The sequence below is a fragment of the Protopterus annectens genome, chromosome 7.part0 (assembly GCF_019279795.1).
Source record: "Protopterus annectens isolate FY-2018-M chromosome 7.part0, PAN1.0, whole genome shotgun sequence".
NCBI lineage: Eukaryota > Metazoa > Chordata > Ceratodontiformes > Protopteridae > Protopterus > Protopterus annectens.
In genome coordinates this window covers 729,654,248-729,673,852 of record NC_056739.1, presented here as the reverse complement: position 1 = coordinate 729,673,852, position 19,605 = coordinate 729,654,248, and positions in this window count along the sequence as shown.

Below are 19,605 nucleotides of genomic sequence, written 5' to 3'. Positions count from 1 at the left end.
TTGGTGAGCCGTGCATTTGCCCTACGTGCTGTTGGATTTTTTCTTCTGATACGTAGTGTGACATACCATCATATACACATTTACAGACACATAACAGCCAGACACACATGTAAGATACCAGGGCCTATCACTGCTAACTAGCTTGACCATTTCTCCAATGTGTTACAGGTAGGCTGCACACATCACATGCATAACTGGCATGGATTGTGGTAACAGTTACCTGTATGATTGATTGTGACAGTGGTAACCATAATGTGGTACATGGGACATATTCCTCCTGTACCCTGGTGTAATAACAGTGTACCCAGCACCCACATCCCCCACTGGATATTGTACTCCCTGAAACCCATGATGACACTCTGCCATACCCACCATCACACATTGGCTGAGACTACAATACAAGTATACTCCAACATTGGTACTACAAGGATGTACAGCTCATGCACATGCCACATGCATAGCAGGGCATCAATCAAGCATAGGTTGCCTGTACATATCACAGCTGATACCTGCCATCTGCACATCTGTACAGGGACTGACAGTCATCAGCTTGGCAGGTAACTACGCAGTAGCATGTGCTTTGACAGACCAGTAAGGGGTATATACTGTGACACAGCTCACACACCAGGTATACAACAGGGAGGCCTTGGTGTCCAGCCATGCTCACAGGTGTACCTGTTGTCAGTACTACATTAAGCACTCTGGCAGGTAGCTATGCAGTAGCATGTGTATTGACAGACCAGTAAGGGGTATATACTGTGACACAACTCACATACCAGAGATACAACAGGGAGGCCTCAGTGTCCAGCCATGCTCGCAGGTGTGCCTGTTGTCAGTACTACATTAAGCACTCTGCTCTTGCCTGGGTTAGTACTGTCAACAATAGTACTGCCGTGAGACACTACATGCCAGTGTGACAGCATGTACCCTGGGCTACTACACCTGTATGTAACACATTCACATGGATAACAGTGCTGTACAGGCCTCATACATGTCTGTGTCCAACACATGACACTCACACCCCTTGCTGCTGTAATGACAGCACATAGGTGCATGTATTGTAAATTGCATTACATACACTTATTACAGGTTATCAGACTGGGTTATGTGTCCTGGTTACCAGGTCTAAGCTATGCTATATCAACATTGCTGCAATATAACAGCTAAGCTGATTTGTGTACTGGTAAGTGCCCATATGTTTACCTATAGCTTAGCACTGCTTTACTTCGCACAAACGCACACAAACCCACTTAAAGCTGCTCAAAACTGCCTTAACCACTCTGTATCCGACAGCCCTTGTCCTGCCCAGCAAAAAAATGAATAATCTTGCAGGTCTTAAACCCAGGAACCTTTACACTGAAGTCACAGCACTTAACCACTATGCCATGGCCACTGTGAAGGCTGCTGTTGTTTTATCAATATAGGTGTCAATACACATATTGAGTAGTACTGAACATTTGCCTGTAGTTCCTAAATTGTGTAGTCCTTGTTATTAATATGACTGTTGCATCACATATGTTGTTTCATCATAATGTGCACATAGCAGATACATACAGTGAGATACATGTGGGAGGGTATACACAACCATGATGTTTACTCATGACAGGAATATGGTCATATACATATAATAGGTCTATATATGTCTGCATGTACATACACATGTGTACTCATACATATGTCTGTATACACATCTGTATAGTGCTACATATATATGGCCATGTGCACATCTCTTTGTATGTACATATGTATGTATATATACATATGAACATATATAGATATACATATATGTATATATAGATATATGTATATATCCATTTATGCATGCGCATCCTATGTGTACAGATATCACAGAGGCAGAAGCTCACCCAACAGTACTTTATTGCAAAGGAACACAAGTTCACCACAACTGACCTAGGTTTCGTCCAAAATGACTTCATCAGAGTGTGATGAACCAAAAACACATTAAATACAATCAAATCATTCAATTAACCAATCAAATGTTTGTTTCTGGTTACCGGTATATGTACGGAAATGCCTAGTTATGTTGGTATATATGTAGCTATCTATAACTATATGTGCATACATATCTATTCTGATATACCAACTGCTGTTAATATATATGTAGATATTCATACCTATATGTGCATATGTATCACTATCTGTATATGTGTAGACATATATTGCTCTGCATATGTATATATCTGGGAGTGTATATGTTTATCTATGTACATATACATACCAATCTATATATGTTGATATATATATGTGTAAATATCTATATAGATATCTGGATAATTATATATATACATATATTTTCACCATATGTCCTGAACATGGAGTGTAGCCCTACCTCCGCCCCTATAGTCCCAACTTCGTAGTGCAAGGGGATGTCAGGTATGTATAGCAGGTATATTAGTAGACTGTTGCTATTGTAATAGGTACTGTCTTCACAGACATGGTGTGTGTGGGAGGTCACATCTGCTTTTCACATGTGTGCCTTTAGCTACTGACAGACATCCTAAGGACATCATAGTACAGTACCACTGCTAGCACATAATGCTCCTGTGGACTACAGCAGAGATATTGGCCAATATATCTGGACATTCTGACACACTCTGGACAGTCCAGAGGTATGCACAGAACCCCTTAGTGCAAAAAATGTGGACCAAGCCTGACAATATGGATGTTAATAAGCAATGTAGATGGGTATAACACATAATGAATGGTATACATTTGCCCCCATAGGTTATGCATTCACACACCCCTGTCTGTCCTGGCACATAATGACCACTGGTACAGCGGTGCCATGGCCACATACTACCCACTAGATATTGACATACATCTGTACAGCATCCCACTGTTCTGTCTGACATACATGACTGTTAAGGGAGGACCAGCAGCAGTACATCTGGCAAGTATCTGGACATGACAACTCACTGGGTAAGTACACTAAGCTGCTAGGCATGTAACAAAGCACTGTGCAGGCTACAGGCAGACTGGCTCAACACTGGCCTACATCTCCTATGGGGGAATGCACATGTACCTGCATATATAGCAGGCTCTACAGGCATGTCACAGCACAGGGTAAGATACACCTGTGTGAAAGTGCATAACCACAACCAATGTGAACACAGCCACAGCCACATATGGTAAGCTAACATAATATTACAGTATATGGACTATCTGTTCAACACCATCCTCATATGTGCCACTCACACATCAACCCTACATATACTGGGCTGCTACACAGTGTGGTCTGATGCCTGTCTGTGGTATGGGACATGTGTGTGTATGGCCCTACAAACATGTAAGCCAATACAGTAACATACAGTGGAGCAGCATATAACATCAGATAAGATGGGACCAAGAACAATGACATCTACCACAGTCTGTACACAGGCCAAAGTACATATTAACAATACACACACTGTCGACATTCACCATAAGTACACAGAACTCAGTACTGTACACACAACCACAGAATGTCCAGGTTATGTCATCAAATATAACCCCTACTGTACATAACGTGTAGCAGTCTGATATCTCACCCGCTTGTTATCAGATTTGATTACACTAATTATGGTGTACAGCACATATGCACCTCTTAATGCATGACATATATACAAAGGTTGACAGAGTTGTGGCTGGAAGCACATACGCAGGGCCAATATTGACATGTTGCTGTGATAACGTCATACATTTACTGTTGTAACAGGGTTTGTTGCAACATATGTCCTATGAGGGATATGAAGTCAGTAACTGTCACGGCTTTCACCATCTACAGACTGCAATCCTCACACTACTTTCTGCAGTTCACAGATAGATGCTCTGTAGGAAACACATGAAACCAAAGGCACCACATACTGCCCAGTCTGCAGATGACCCTAGAGATGGGGATTCCTCATAAACATAGCACTGACATGGCAGGTATTAAAACATGTAGGACAGCCATATCCACACACACCCTGTTAAACCAACATTACTCCAAATGCAGTATAGCAGCACTTACAGTCTGTAGTCAGGTCAGCTGTACTCCCCTCATGTGTATTGCCCTGTTTCTACAGTGTATGTTGTTAGAAGTAAATCCCCAATCCATCTGAGATGCTATTTGGCAAACAACAGATTGAGTTCCTGCTCACAGTGAATGAAAAGGCCCAACACCAACATGATGTTCCTAGATATTGGAGTCTGTTTCCATGCAATTGGCTATGGTAATGTTACCACACCTGTTCCACATGCAATCAGCTAGAGGAGGGCTGCAATTCGTGTAGAGACCATCAGCTGATCATGAGCATCACTCAAAATACACATGCTGCTGCCTAAGCAAAGCAGGTGTAGGTCTCCACATCCACCAGACAGGGCATGAGAGAGGCAAACAAAGGCAAAGACAAGTCAGGGAGGGGTGGGAGAGTAAAACTTAAGCATGTTTGTGTCACACACCTACCAGCACAGGATATAAAACCCCTGACAACTATGTAGTGCTATAACATGTCTATGCAGTTATTGGATGCGCCATATAGGTTACATGTTGTGGAGCCCTCAGAACGTATATGTGATGGTGAGTGAAATCTGCAACAGGGATATGGTAGCTATACAGTAGGTGTAGTACATGTGCCTGTCCGCATGAACAGGTGCCATCTTCAACACAGCCACATTCTCACAGGGACATGCACACATTGACACACTTGGCAGGGCCAGGAATACAACTAATCACTAATGAGATGACCACAACACAATACTGTGCAGGTATCACCTGCACCACAGGGGTCATACAGAGGTCATGTCGGAAAAGGGTATGGGGAGGTGTCTGACATCAGACAGCATGCTTCAGTATGCCAAAGGGGGTTGTAGTGAGTGTGAATGTGAACATATGCATCATACAACACACACACACACACACACACACACACACACACACACACACACACACACACACACACACACACACACACACACACACACACACACACACATAGGGTGCCAGTACTGACATGCATGGGTACATTGATTCATGGATGTGTAGTGGTCAACTGTGCCAGACAGCTGTACAAGGCTAGGTGATGGGTATACCTTGGCATCAGGCCACATGACAATGGTCTGCATTGTGGCTCAGAGGTGTAGTTTCTGGATTTGCCTACACAGGTGGGTATTGTATTCACCTGGGTGAGTATTGCATTTGGCCAGTGCTGTGCATTGTTTGCCATGTATATGTTCCTTACGGTTTCTGTGATGTGCACTCCTCCCACATGCATGTACAGTGACATGTGGAACTGTACTTGGGGTGTCTGGCCCATGTTGTGTACACAGATTATCATCAGATGTGCCAGTCCTGGCCTCATGTGGCAGGAACTGGTAATGGGCAGCAGGTTTACCCTGCCCCTACATTGATAGTATGCTAATGGCATTCACTAGTGTCAGTGGCATCTGTCCATACAGGGCATGTTTTCAGGCATGGTATGTCCTTTGTGGGTCACATTTGATGGCACCACAGGTGTTGCAGGTATCCAGTGGGGAACATGGGGAAAGTGCACTGTCTGCATGTATGTGGCTATTGGACAGATGGACAGGGTGCCATGCCCTCTGTAGGCCACTGCAATCACTCCATAGTTACTATCAGTGGGTAATATGCAGTGTGCTACCAACATAGTGGTTGTTGCCTAAGCAAGTGTGTGTGTGTGTGTGTGTGTGTGTGTGTGTGTGTGTGTGTGTGTGTGTGTGTGTGTGTGTGACATGGGTTGAGGGTGTTCTCTGGGTAACAATAGGTTGCTAACTTTGTTTGCCTGGCCTTGATGTCACATATATGGGTATGCATTTGCACCCCGGCCTCTTGGCTATTTCACATCTGTTATCTCTGTATGGTGGACAGTGTTATATATACTAGGGCCACCATATAAGGAATTAGCAAATCCCACTCCACATTGGGCCCAGTTGTTACACACTCACAACCACCTTCACATAGGATACGAGTTATAAACACAGACACATGCACACACACACACACACACACACACACACACACACACACACACACACACACACACACACACACACACACACACACACACACACACACACACACACACACACACACACACACCTGTCATGTCTGGGATTAGAACTCCTACCTAACCAGTTTATTACACTACAGCACTGCGCAATTATAATACACACCACAGAGATTACTGAAGTGCTCTTTCCCCAAAGGTGTATTTCACATTGGATGACATCAGCAGGATTGCCAAGGTAGGGCATTCAAATTGTAGTGAGTGTGGCTAGGCTAAAATGCATTGCTCCATACGCAGACATTAACACACACAAAACATCCACAACCAACATGTGGGGGTATAGAACCCCTAACAGAGGTCTATATCACACTACATCATTAAGCTGTTATAAGACGTACCATAGGGATTATTGGAGAACTCCTTACCCAAAGGTGTATTTCACAAGGAATGACATCAGCAGGATTGCCAAAGTAGGACATTCAAATTGTAATGAGTGTGGCTAGGCTAAAATGTATTGCTCCCTACACAGGCATTGAAACACACACTAAATGTCCACAAAAGACGTGTGGGTATAAAACTCCTAACAGAGGTCTATATCACACTACAGCATAAAGCTGTTATAGGCTTCACCATGGGGATTACTGGAGTAATCCTTCCCCAAAGGTGTATATCACATTGAATGGCATCAGCAGGATTGCCAAAGTAGGGCATTTGAATTGTAGTGAGTGTGGCTAGGCTAAAATGCATTGCTCCCTACACAAACATTGAAACACACACAACTGAAATGTGTGGGTTTAGAACCCCTAACAGAGGTCTATATCACACTGCAGCATGATGCTGTCATAAGATGCACCATGGGGATTACTGGAGAACTCCTTCCCCAAAGGTGTATTTCACATTGGATGACATCAGCAGGGCTGCCAAAGTAGGGTACTCGAATTGTAGTGAGTGTGGCTTGGCTAAAATGCATTGCTCCCTACACAGACAAACACACACAAACATCCACAACTGGCAAGTGTGGGTATAGAACCCTTAACAGTGGCTGATATCACACTACAGCATGAAGTTGTTATAGGATGCACCACAGGGATTACTGGAGAACTCCTTCCCCAAAGGTGTATTTCACAGTGAATGACATCAGCAGGATTGCCAAAGTAGGGCATTTGAAATGTACTAAGTGTGACTTGCCTATAATGAATTGCTCCGTACACAGACATTAAAACACACACAAAACATCCAGAACTGCCATGGGTGGGAATAGAGCCCTACCAGAGTTCTATATCACACTACAGCAGTATGCAGTTATGACATTCACTATGGAGATTACTGGGCTACATCCTTCCCAGAGGTGTATTTCTAGGTGGATGACATCAGCAGCCTTACCAAAGTAGAACATTTGAATTGTATGGAGTGTGACTACTCTAAAAAGTATTGCTCTCTACACAGACAGACACACACACAAACACTTGCCAAGTCTGGGATTAAAACTCCTACCTGAGTAATTTATCATACTACAGCAGTACACAGTTACAGGACATGCTACAGAGATTACTGGGCTACAATCTTCCCAGAGGTGTATTTCTAGGTGGATGACATCAGCAGCCTTGCCAAAGTAGAGCATTTGAATTGTAGGGAGTGTGACTACCTTAAAAAGTAGAGCAGAGTCAGACAGACACACACAAACACACTTGCCAAGTTGGGGATATGAACTCCTACCTAACTAATTTATCTCACTACAGCAGTACACATTTATAGGACATGCTACGGATATTACTGGGCTATAATATTTCTAAGTGGATGACATCAGTAGCCTTGCCAAAGTAGAGCATTTGAATTGTAGGGAGTGTGACTACCCTAAAACGCATTGCTCTCTACACAGACAGACAAACACACACACACACACACACACACACACACACACACACACACACACACACACACACACACACACACACACACACACACACTCGCCAAGTCTGGGATGAGAACACCTATCTAACTATTTTATCATACTACAGCAGTACGCAGTTATGGCATGCGCTACAGAGATTACTAGGCTACAACCTTTCCAGAGATGTATTTCTAGGTGGATGATATTAGCAGCATTACCAAAGTAGAGCATTTGAATTGTAGGGAGTGTGACTACCCTAAAACGCATTGCTCTCTACACAGACAGACACACAAACACACACACACACACACACACACACACACACATACACACACACACACACACACACACACACACACACACACACACACCAGAGAAGCATGACCTACCTAACTATTTTATCATACTTTATACAGCAGCAGTTATGGCATGCATGCCACGTTAGATTAGCTTTACTGCAACCTTCCATCCCATGAGATGTATTTCTAGGTGGATGATATTAGCAGCCTTACCAAAGTAGAGCATTTGAATTGTAGGGAGTGTGACTACCCTAAAAAGCATTGCTCTCTACACAGACAGATAGACACACACATAAACACACAGGTGCCATGTCTGGGACTGGAACTCCTACCTAACTAGTTTATCACACTACAGCATTACATAGTTATGGGAAGTGCCATGGAGATTACTGGGCTACAATTCTCTCAAAGGTGTATTTCACTGTGGATGACCTCAGCAGGCTTGTCATAGTAGGACTTTGGGGAGGGCAGTGTGTGTGCATGAGCCATAACTCATTCATCTAGAGGTTAACATATCACATGTTGGCACACACAGGGTCATATTTCACAGGTAGTGTATACAGCTGCTAGATGACTACTTCCTTGTACAGTCATGTTGCGCAGCTATCACATGCACCACATAGTCTGTAATGCTGACAGATACCAATGGCTAGTATTTGCAGTGAGTGACATCTGAACCTCATGTGGTTGTGGCCCTTTGGCTGTGTGTTGGGTGGGACAGGCCTGGATATCTCCTTGTCACATTCACCCTCTTCTACACATCTATGTATGTCTACCTTTGGCTTATTATAGAGTGTTGTCCTTACATATATGTCTGTATTCCTATCCACTGTGTGTGCAAGGCATAAGTGGTGCATACTGAGGAGTGTCTGCACTAACATCTGCGACTGCCAGATATGTCTAGTCCACTTGTGTTTGCAGACATGACCTTCATGTGTTTAAGTGTGTGAGTATGCCCAGTATGACCTTTCAGAATGTTGTTGACTGACATTGCCTTCATGTCTCTAAATGTGTGAGCATGCCCAGTATGCCCATCTGTATTGAATGTGTGGATCGAGTCCAGGTAGTTTGTACTGCAGTGATGACCTTTGTGTTGTATTCCTACAGGTAGCATGCTTTTTCTGCAGGGTATCCGTCGATCATTTGGCATTGACTGTTACTACATTTCTGCACAGGATGGGGAGGGCACACCTGACTATTTCTACATTTCTACACAGGATTGGGGGGGCACACCTGACTGTTATTACATTACTACGTAAGATGGGGGGGCACACCTGACACTTGTACACATTTGCTATGACTGTACTAGTATGTGAGGTACTCCATTTCCTTCTGTATTCTTACACATCATGCTGACTAGAGGCATACAAGTGTACTACAGATCTTAGCTTTGGTTGCCCTACATATTAGTGTCTGACTTCCTACCTTTCAGAACTAACATCGCACTGCCTGACATGCTGTAGTCTGTCTGTGTAGGTCTGGGGGGGGGTGGCGACTACCCATAGCCATCATTCAGAGGCCATAGCACAGGCTCTGTTTGGTTTTGTCTACACCTGTCCTGCTGGCTGAGAACCTCCCTGACTGGCATGTGTGAATCATATGGACACACATGTCACCCAGCACATTTCCTGCTGTGGGTTTTGTCACCCTGTCTAGTAGTGGCTACTATGGTGACTCCAGTATGTGTTACAGATGTCATGGTGTCACTATGGGTGTCTACTTTCTGCTGCCATAACATTCAGCCACCCAATTCCCTTACATGCTCACATCCATACCATAGATACAGGTAATGACACTTTCTACTCCATTTGGCAGTTGGTAAGTTGATTGACTTAACTTGTGGGTGTGCCAGAATTGCGGATGGTGCTGGAGGGCTGCCTATGTCATATGCACATAGCACACTCCCTATACATGGATAAGTACAGGTAGTGTCATGTTTGTCATCCCTTTTACTGTATGTGTGAGTCAGAGAGAGGTGTCATTCCCTGGGTCCCTACTGTGTCAGTGTATGTGCTATGTGTTGTCTCTTTGCCGTGGCCTCGGCATACTGGGCACTCCCCCATCTGCCTACTGGGGCAGGCTCAGGTTGTTCCTCCTCCGAGTCACTCTGTGCCTGTGCAGGTCTTGGCATTGGTGGGGGGCTGTGTGGCCCTGCCCCGTACTGTTCCTGCTGCAGCTGTTTCCACAGGATCATATTGTGTAGCATGGCACATACCATAACAATCTGGGTACATGTAGCTGGTGAGTACTGCAAGGCTCCACCGGATGTGTCCAGTCACCGGAACCATGACCTGAGCATTCAAAACACATGCTCTAGTATGTCTGGTCTATGGGTGTGCCTCATTATGGCATTTTTGTTTAGGTGTGTGTGCATTTCTGATGGGTGTTATCAGCCATAGTTCCAGTGTGTAACCAGCTTCCCCCACTAGGTAACCATAGGGGATATCCCCATTGGCAAATCTCTGGTACAGCTGCATCAGATGCCAAATGTGGGAATCGTGATCGCTTCCAGGGCAGCCAGCACACACATTCATTAAAATGCCTTGGGTATCACAGATGACCTGGCAGTTGATGAAGGGGATGCCTCTGTGGTTGATGTAGGTCCTACACCGATCACCGGGTGGTGCTTTGATGCATTTGTGCATGCAGTCTATAGCACCCACTACCTCAGGGTATTCTGCTATTTGGTAGAAGAGATGCATATTGCTGGCCAATACCTCATGGGTGTTGAGGAAATATATGTGATCACTGGCATGTGTAGACATGGCATCTAGGAACTGGTGGAATACTCTGGATGCTGATGCCTGTGAGATCCCCATGATATCCTCAGTTGAGTTTTGGGAGGTACCTGTGGCTATTATTCCTAGGCCTACACATACCTTGGTATCCACTGGGATGTGTTCCCCTTGGTCAGTTTGGTGTGTCAGGCGTGGCCGGCACAGCTCAACAATTTGCTGTAGGAGCTCCCTGTCCACCCTATAGCACTCCCCTATCTCCAGCTCATGTAGCCCCTGGTAGGTTACCCTGGGTCTGTACACTCTTATTTATCTCCTCACTGTGGGTTGATCAGCAGCATTCACATCCTCACCACCCTCAGCCTCTTGCACATGTTGTTCTATGTTGTCTGCTGCAGCCCCTCTCATTTTGTAGGTTAGTTTCTTAAAATTTCCCCGCTTGTATACTCCGGTGGTGTAGAGTGTCGGAAAAAACAGAGGGGAAGGTGTTTGCATAGTTTATAGTAGTGTTCTAGGTTGGGCTGGTCTGCTGCCTGTGTAATTGGCTGATTCTGATACATTTCACCTGCCAGCTATGCTAGTTCTCCTTGATTACCTTCCTACTGCTGTTTTCCCTTCCCATTGCCTTCCTGTTTATGCCCGGGGGTGCTCCACACAAACAGAGCTCTCAAATGTGCACAGTGCTGCTATTTCCTGGTTTAACTTTCTTTTTCTTTCTTTAAAACCCGGTGTGCGGTGCGCACACCTGCTTGGGCAATGTAAAGAGTGCTAGGCAGATTCAGGCACACCCCCTAGCTTAGGTGTGCTAAGCTAGGAGCAAACCCAAGCCACAGGGCTCCAATCCACTTACAGTATGCCTGACACCATCCCCCCCATGATGTCACCTAACTCCTAGACTTGCTCCAAGCTATTCCTACTCTTACACTGTTGGGACCTAACAAGCATGCTGGGGAAAACTGGGATTCACTATCATTCCCCTCATTTGCATTGGATTGGCTGCTAATGCTTAGTTACATGTCTCACACTGAGCATCCCTCCTTAGCAACCACTACTCACTGCCCATGTTGTCTTCTGCCTGCCATTGACTTGCATGACAAAATTGTGATTTTAGTTAGAATGCTTAATTTAGGTTTATTTTGTTATCCCCCCCCCAATCCCATTCGCACGCCGCTGCCCTACGCTTAAACAGCCGAGATCGGCTAAAAAAAAATAAAAGTTGATATTTTTATTTTTTGGCTGTTTGCAATGTCAATGGCCTTATACCTGGCCATTGGCATGCTTCCTAACTGATATGCAGCCTTTATTTGGAGCTGCCACAGCTCTGTTTTGGATTTTGTAGAAATGTACTCAGTTACTAACAGAGTACATTTCAGCAGATTGCACTAGTCCTACACAGCTTGTTTTATGCTTCCTGGATCACAAATTCACCTCATTTGCATGGATTTTTCCTGCAAATGGTGTGATTTGCATACAGGGGCTTAGTCTGTGCAGGACTAGTGCAGGAATGCTCGTGCACGCACCTGCAGGCTGTTCCTGAATCGTACGGCAAACATATTACCTGCTAGAGCTTCTGTACTGTTCTTGCATGTTGTGCAAGGCATAGAGAATCTGGGGGAATTATTTTAGCCCATTTTCTACAGTACAGCTTTCATATTTTATGTTTTTCTGTCTCACGTCATTTAAAAGATATTGCATATCTTATGAAGTGTGTTTTCTGTAGAAGATACTATGGACCTCACTTCCGCCTTCTATAAGAAACACAGGCGGCACCACCACCTTCAAACAAATGCTGAAAAATCATTTCAACTCTTCATGGCTATGTTCCTGCTCTATAACCTAACCTCTTCACTCTCCTTATACAATTACTAAACTCCCATGTCTTTTGCTACTAGTGACTGATGATATTTTCTCCATATTTATTTTTATCTTCACTTGTTGATTCTGGTACAATAATACTGATCTCTGTTTATACCGATCTGATTGACTGCATTTAATTCTGCTTTAATGTATATTATCTGTATATATTGCTGTAATCAAACAAACTAGGTTCCTGCTTTTATGTATATATTCTGTATATGTTACTATATTTACTATCTGTAACACTGTTTCTGCTTCTGTACTAATAAATGTTTATATTTTTTCTGTATCTTGTTGGAGCTTTTCTCCCCGGACCTCCACTGAAAATGGGCTCTTTTAGGCCCAGTGGACGTATCCCGGTAAACAAATGCAATAAAAGCTCTCAGGAAGCAAGTGTTTTCCTGGCTTAGAAGACACTAAGATGCAAGGACATGAATCAGAGTCATGCTGTTCAGCACTGACTGAGTTAAATAAAGTGCAACTGAAGCACTAAGAAATGGATATAGTTTAAGGAATATGTTTTTACATTCCTGGAAACGGCACAGTGATTTTTCATTTTTGTTCTATTTTTCAACCGGAAGGCGATCACTTATAGATTCAGCCATGATGCCTCTCTTAATAATATTTCTGGGGTGGTAGTCAACATCAAGCCCAAGATATTTTCTGTTAGGCACCTTATATGCCCTAGTAGTGGTAATGCAGACAGCGGTGGGAGAAGAGTTTGGAGGCAAATGTCTAGTCAATACTAAGTTCACCTAAAACAACCAGTTTTCTTTTTACGTCACTTGTCAACCATGACAGGGCGTCAGCAGATGTGACTTTTCTAAAGTCAGGAAGGACATAAACACAACCTAGACTAATCCAGTAAAACTGCAGTTGCAATTGTTGTATTTGTCTCTCTCATTAGAACTACTGTTCACTTACCTAGTATTTGTGCTGTAAACAATGTTTTTTTGGGGGGGTGGATTAGACCACTTGATAAATATTTGTCCTTTAAAATGATGCAGTAAATGTGGCAATAAGGAATGTGTATACTGCATTGCAATAAGTGTGGTACTCACTGTCTGGGGCAATACAAGGAGAAGAGCAGTCAGAAAGGACTCTAACAAAACTGCATAAGAAATATACCTGTAGGGCTACTTCTGATGTAGAATAACATAGCAAAATTAATGTACAAGGCATTCAGGTGGAAAAAAATGTCTGTCAGTCATTACATGCTGCTTTAGAAGAATTTAAAGGAGAGGATAGTGAGAGTAGGCATGATCATGCAGAAACTGGAGAAGGGGGGAAGAGTAACACTGAGCATACTGAGGAGGAAGGGGAAGATGAAAGTGGTACTATGGGTAGCAGTGTCCACAAATGAAAAAGAAAACTCAAATGCACAGGTAGAAAGAGTAAAATAAAAAGCAATGATGAATTTTTCTATTTTATCTCTAAATTTTAACAGCATTAAGGGTGAATGTAAAAGTATTACAGTATTATATTGGTTAAACTTGACACGAGATTGTGTTCTTATGGAGAAAGAGTACAGGTTGGTAAACTGTGGGGGGATGCCATTATTTGAACAGATGGGACTGCATGACATCTGCATGACAGATCAGAATACATAATGAAATGGAAGCCAACAGAGTACTTCAAATACCAGTACAGTCATAGCAAATGTTTGCAGTTGTCAGGTGCCCCCCCCCCCACATTCCTATGTAGAAATGTAGTAACATGTATGTGTGCATATAATAACAGTGGAGCACAGATTACCTGAGCTGGCCAAATTAACAGGATAGATTGTTGCATGTGTACAATATTCAGGGCTCTGTCTGTTAGGTTGTTGTGTGTTGTATCATCATTCTCTTTCGGCTTTTCCCGTTAGGGGTCACCACAGCGGATCATCTCTTTCCATTTCTTCCTATCCTCTGCATCTTGCTCTGTCACACCAACCGCCTGCATGTCCTCTCTCACCACGTCCATAAACCTTATCTTAGGCCTTCCTCTATTCCTCTTACCTGGCAGCTCCATCCTTAGCATCTTTTTCCCAATATACCATCATCCCTCCTCAGCACATGTCCAACCGCACGCTCTCGTCTCTCTTGCTTTGTCTCCAAACTGTCCAACATGAGCTGACCCTCTAATATACCGATTCCTAATCCTATCCATCCTAGTCACACCGATTGCAAATCTTAACATCTTTAACTCTGCCACATCCAGCTCTGACTCCTGCCTTTTGTCAATGCCACTGTCTCCAACCCATATAACATAGCTGGTCTCACTACACTCTTGGAGACCTTCCCTTTCACTCTTACGGATACCCGCCTGTCACAAATCACTCCTCACACTCTTCTCCACCCATTCCACCCTGCCTGTACTCTCTTCTTCACCTCTTCCACTTTCATCATTACTCTGAACTGTTGATCCCAAGTACTTAAACTCGTCCACCTTTACCAACTCTACTCCCTGCATCCTCACCATTCCTCTACCCTCCCTCTCATTTACACACATATATTCTGTCTTAGCCCTGCTGACCCTCATTCCTCTGCTCTCTAGAGCATATCTCCACCTCTCCAGAGTCTCCTCAACCTGATTCCTACTCTCACTACAGATCACAATGTCATCTGCAAACATCATAGTCCACGGGCCTCCTGTCTGATCTCATCTGTCAACCTGTCCATCACCACTGCAAATAAGAAAGGACTCAGAGCTGATCCTTGATGCAATCCCACCTCCACCTTAAACGGATCTGTCACTCCCACTGCAGTCCTCACCACTGTCACACTACCCTCGTACATATCCTGTACCACTCTTCTCTGCCACTCCCGACTTCCTCATACAATACCACAACTCTTCTCTAGGCACCCTGTCATATGCTTTCTCCAAGTCTACAAAGACACAATGCAACTCCTTCTGACCTTCTCTGTATTTCTCCATCAACACTCTCAGAGCAAACATTGCATCTGTAGTGCTCTTTCCTGGCATGAAACCATACTGATGATCACTAATCATCACCTCCCTTCTTAACCTTGCTTGTATATTGTATGGAAGTGGTCAGCACGTAGGCATGGAGGGTTGTATCCCGGTGGCCAATGCCAGTACTGTGGATGACAACAGGGCCAAGTTCTAACAACTGTAGCTGCAAACACAATGCATCCCAGCAAGACCCACTCCAGCAGTAATCCATACTAATTGTTTGGATGTAATATCTGTCACCATCTGAAAGATGGACATGGCATGAATGTGGGCCCAGACATACACATAGTACACAGGTGGAAGTACCCTAGACAGAGAGTGCATAAAATGTTACTGTCAAATGGGCACACCTTTGGAATTGTACATACAGGTTAGTTGCACATTAGTTATCTGTGTAGTATGGAATACTAATGTAGTCTGGCCAAACTCTGGCAGACCACACAAGGCACAGTTATGAAGTATCGAGAAACCGCTGATGTCCCCGCACAAGCCAGCATAAGGGGAATGTCCCACGTATATCTGTGAGTCAGCTGCAAGAAGCTTCCATAGCACACATGCACTCAGCTCACCCCACCATCAGCCACAGGTTCATCACAGGTCATATCTGTGCTGTTGGGAATGAGTACAATATGACCCCACTTCTGTATGGGAATACCCACAGACTGCAGCATGCTGAAGAGGTGTCCATTAAGGTGTGTCCCCAGCTGTAAGGAGCACCCTGCCAGCATCCACACCAGTGGATTAATAAGGACAGAAACTATTGTCATTAACACCTTGCACACCTACCTTGTCACCCCAGGGGAATCCAGTGGCTTGCAGCCTGGGACTGTAGGAGTGACAGAATGCAGTGGCCTGCTACAGATGACCTGCATCACTACCAAATTCCCTACAGTCCTCTGTTAAAGGCCTGTGTCTCTCCTGTACTGCCATTGTATGTTATCTCATAGAGTCCCAAATAACGACATAGCACAGTCCACAGAACACAAATGTAAGGCCATGTCGACAAATCCTCGTAGCATGTCCACCATGTCCTCCTGCATGAACTGTGGACCAACCCCTAAATACTGCTGGGATGAGGTGATAACTATACGGATACTTATCAGATATTGCTAGCATAATGTTAGGAAGAGGGTAGAATAAGAGAGGGGGTAGAAGCATGGACGCCATGGAGTGTGTGAAGTCAGAAACTGTGATGTGTGCTCATACTATCCTTGCCTGCAAACCCAGGAATGGGTGGCTACAAACCTGCTCATAATCCACAATGTGAAGGGGAAATGACCTGATATATTAGCCCTGCCTCTGGGCAACCTGTGTGAATCTGTTCACCTGAGAGGTATGGCCACAGCAGGATATGGCTATTCTACCATGTTGATAGATGTACAAGCATGGGATCCTCAGCCACCACAGTACTGAGGTGCTGGACCATTTCACAGACCCATCAACAAGTGTCTGCATCTCCTCCTCCAGAATGACATGATTGTGCAAGAATATGTAGGCTGCATACCACAATGCTGGACACAGCTTCATTCATCTTGTATTCCCCAGGAAATGACTGCAAGCAAATAAGTATATCTGTCAGTAGTTGATGACATAATACATTACCGTGTAAAACAGTACATATGTCTGAATATCTCTGCTAACACCAAAACCATGTAGCAGAAGCAGCACAGACATAATTAGTTACAGTATCCCACTATCCTTTGCTCATTGTGACTCCATATTGTCAACCTATCTACAGATATCCTGCAGAAACAGGTTACTAGCTGTAGGTGTAGAACACAAATGCCTGCACTGGAGTATAGTCTACCTGGAATGGATTCACACATTCAATGCAGAAGGTCATACTGGGCATGCTCCCACACAACAGAAATGAAGCCCATGTTGGGCAACAACAGTGGACTATACATATCTGTCAGTCACAGATGTCTGTGCAAACACACCACATTGCACACCAGTCATGCTTTGCATACACCACATCGGATAGGAATACACACATATATCCAAGGACAACACACTATAATAGGTCAAACATACACAAACAGAGATGTGGTGAAGAGAGAGACAGACAGTGACAAAGAGCTTCCCATCATGAGGCCTGTCCCACCCACCACACATCCAATTGGCCAATATCACATGATGTGCCAATGTCTATCACTGTAGACATTAGCTTTTGGTAGCCCTCAGCATTATAGTGTCTGTGGTGCTTGTGATAACTGTGTAACATGACAGTACAAGTCATTATTCATCTAGCAGTCATATACACAGTCCTGTCAAATGTAATGTTGTGTGTGTTTCCAGAGGAATGGATTATGGCACATTCACACACACTATACTTCACATTGCCCTAGTTTACCTAGCCTGTTGATGTCATTCACCTTGAAATACCCTTTTGGACAAGTATCATTCCTATAAGCTCTGTGATGTGTGCAATAACTGCATGATGATATAGTGAAATGTACTAGTTAGGTAGGAGTTCTCATCGCAGACATGGCAATTGTCAAACTCTGTGTGTGTAGGGAGCAATGGTTTTGAGGCCATTCGTAGATACTATACCTCCATTGCCCTACTTAAGCAAGGCTGCTGATGTCATTCACCTTGAAATAAACCTTTGGATAAGAACTAGCCCTATAAGTTCCATGGTGCATGTGATAACTGTGTAATGCTGTTGTGTGATGTACTCATTAGGTAGGAGTTCTACTCCTGGGCATAACAACTATGAAACTCTGTGTTTATGTGTGTAGGGAGCAATGATTTTGAGGCCATTCATAGACACTACACTTCCCATTGCTCTACTTTAGCAAGGCTGCTGATGTCATTCACCTTGAAATACACCTTTGGATAAGGGCTAGCACTATAAGCTCTGTGCTGTGTGTTATAACTGTGTAATGTTATAGTGTGATGTACTAGTTAGGTAGGAGTTTTAATCCCAGACATGGCAACTGTGAAACTGTGTTTGTGTGTAGTGATTGATGGTTTTTAGGTTATTCACAATCACAACACTTCCCATAGCCTCACTTTACTAAGCCTGTTGATGTCATCCACCTTGAAATACACCTTTGGACAAGGGCTAGCCCTATAATCTGCATGGCACATGTGATAACTGCATAATGCTATAGTGTAATGTACTAGTCAGGTAGGAGTTCTAATTTCAGACATGGTAACTGTGTGTGTTTGTGTGTAGAAATTAATGATTTTTAGGCTATTCACAGTCACAACACATCCCATAGCCCCACTTTATCAAGCCTGCTGATGTCATTCACCTTGAAACACACCTTTGTACAAGGGCTTGACCTATAATCCACGTGGCGCATGTGATAACTGTATAATGCTGTAGTGTAACTTACTAGTCATGTAGGAGCTCTAATCTCTGACATGGCAGCTTTAAAACTGTGTGTGTGAAAGTGTGTAGAGATTAATGATTTTGAGGCCAGTCACAGTTACATCACCTTCCATTGCCCTACTTTATCAAGCCTGCTGATGTCATCCATCTTCAAATACACCTTTGGAGAAAGGCAAGCCCTATAAGACCCATGGTGCATGCTGTAAGTGGAGAACAACATAGTAGCAATTGATACACAGCTATGGGTTTTAATCTCATCTGTGTTATGTGTTTATATGGGTACATATGTAAATGTGTACCTCAATGATTTTGGCCCCATTTACAGCCAGAGCACATCTCAGACCCTGACTTTAGCAGTCCTGCAGATAGCATCCACCTTACAAGTACCTGTTGTGAAGCCATAGCTATGTCAGGACAGTGGTGCATGTGGTAAATGGGTAACATAATGATCTGTAAAGGTGGTTAGATAGTGGTTTGAAACCAACCACTGGCAAATCGAAATGTGTGATTAGTGTGAAAT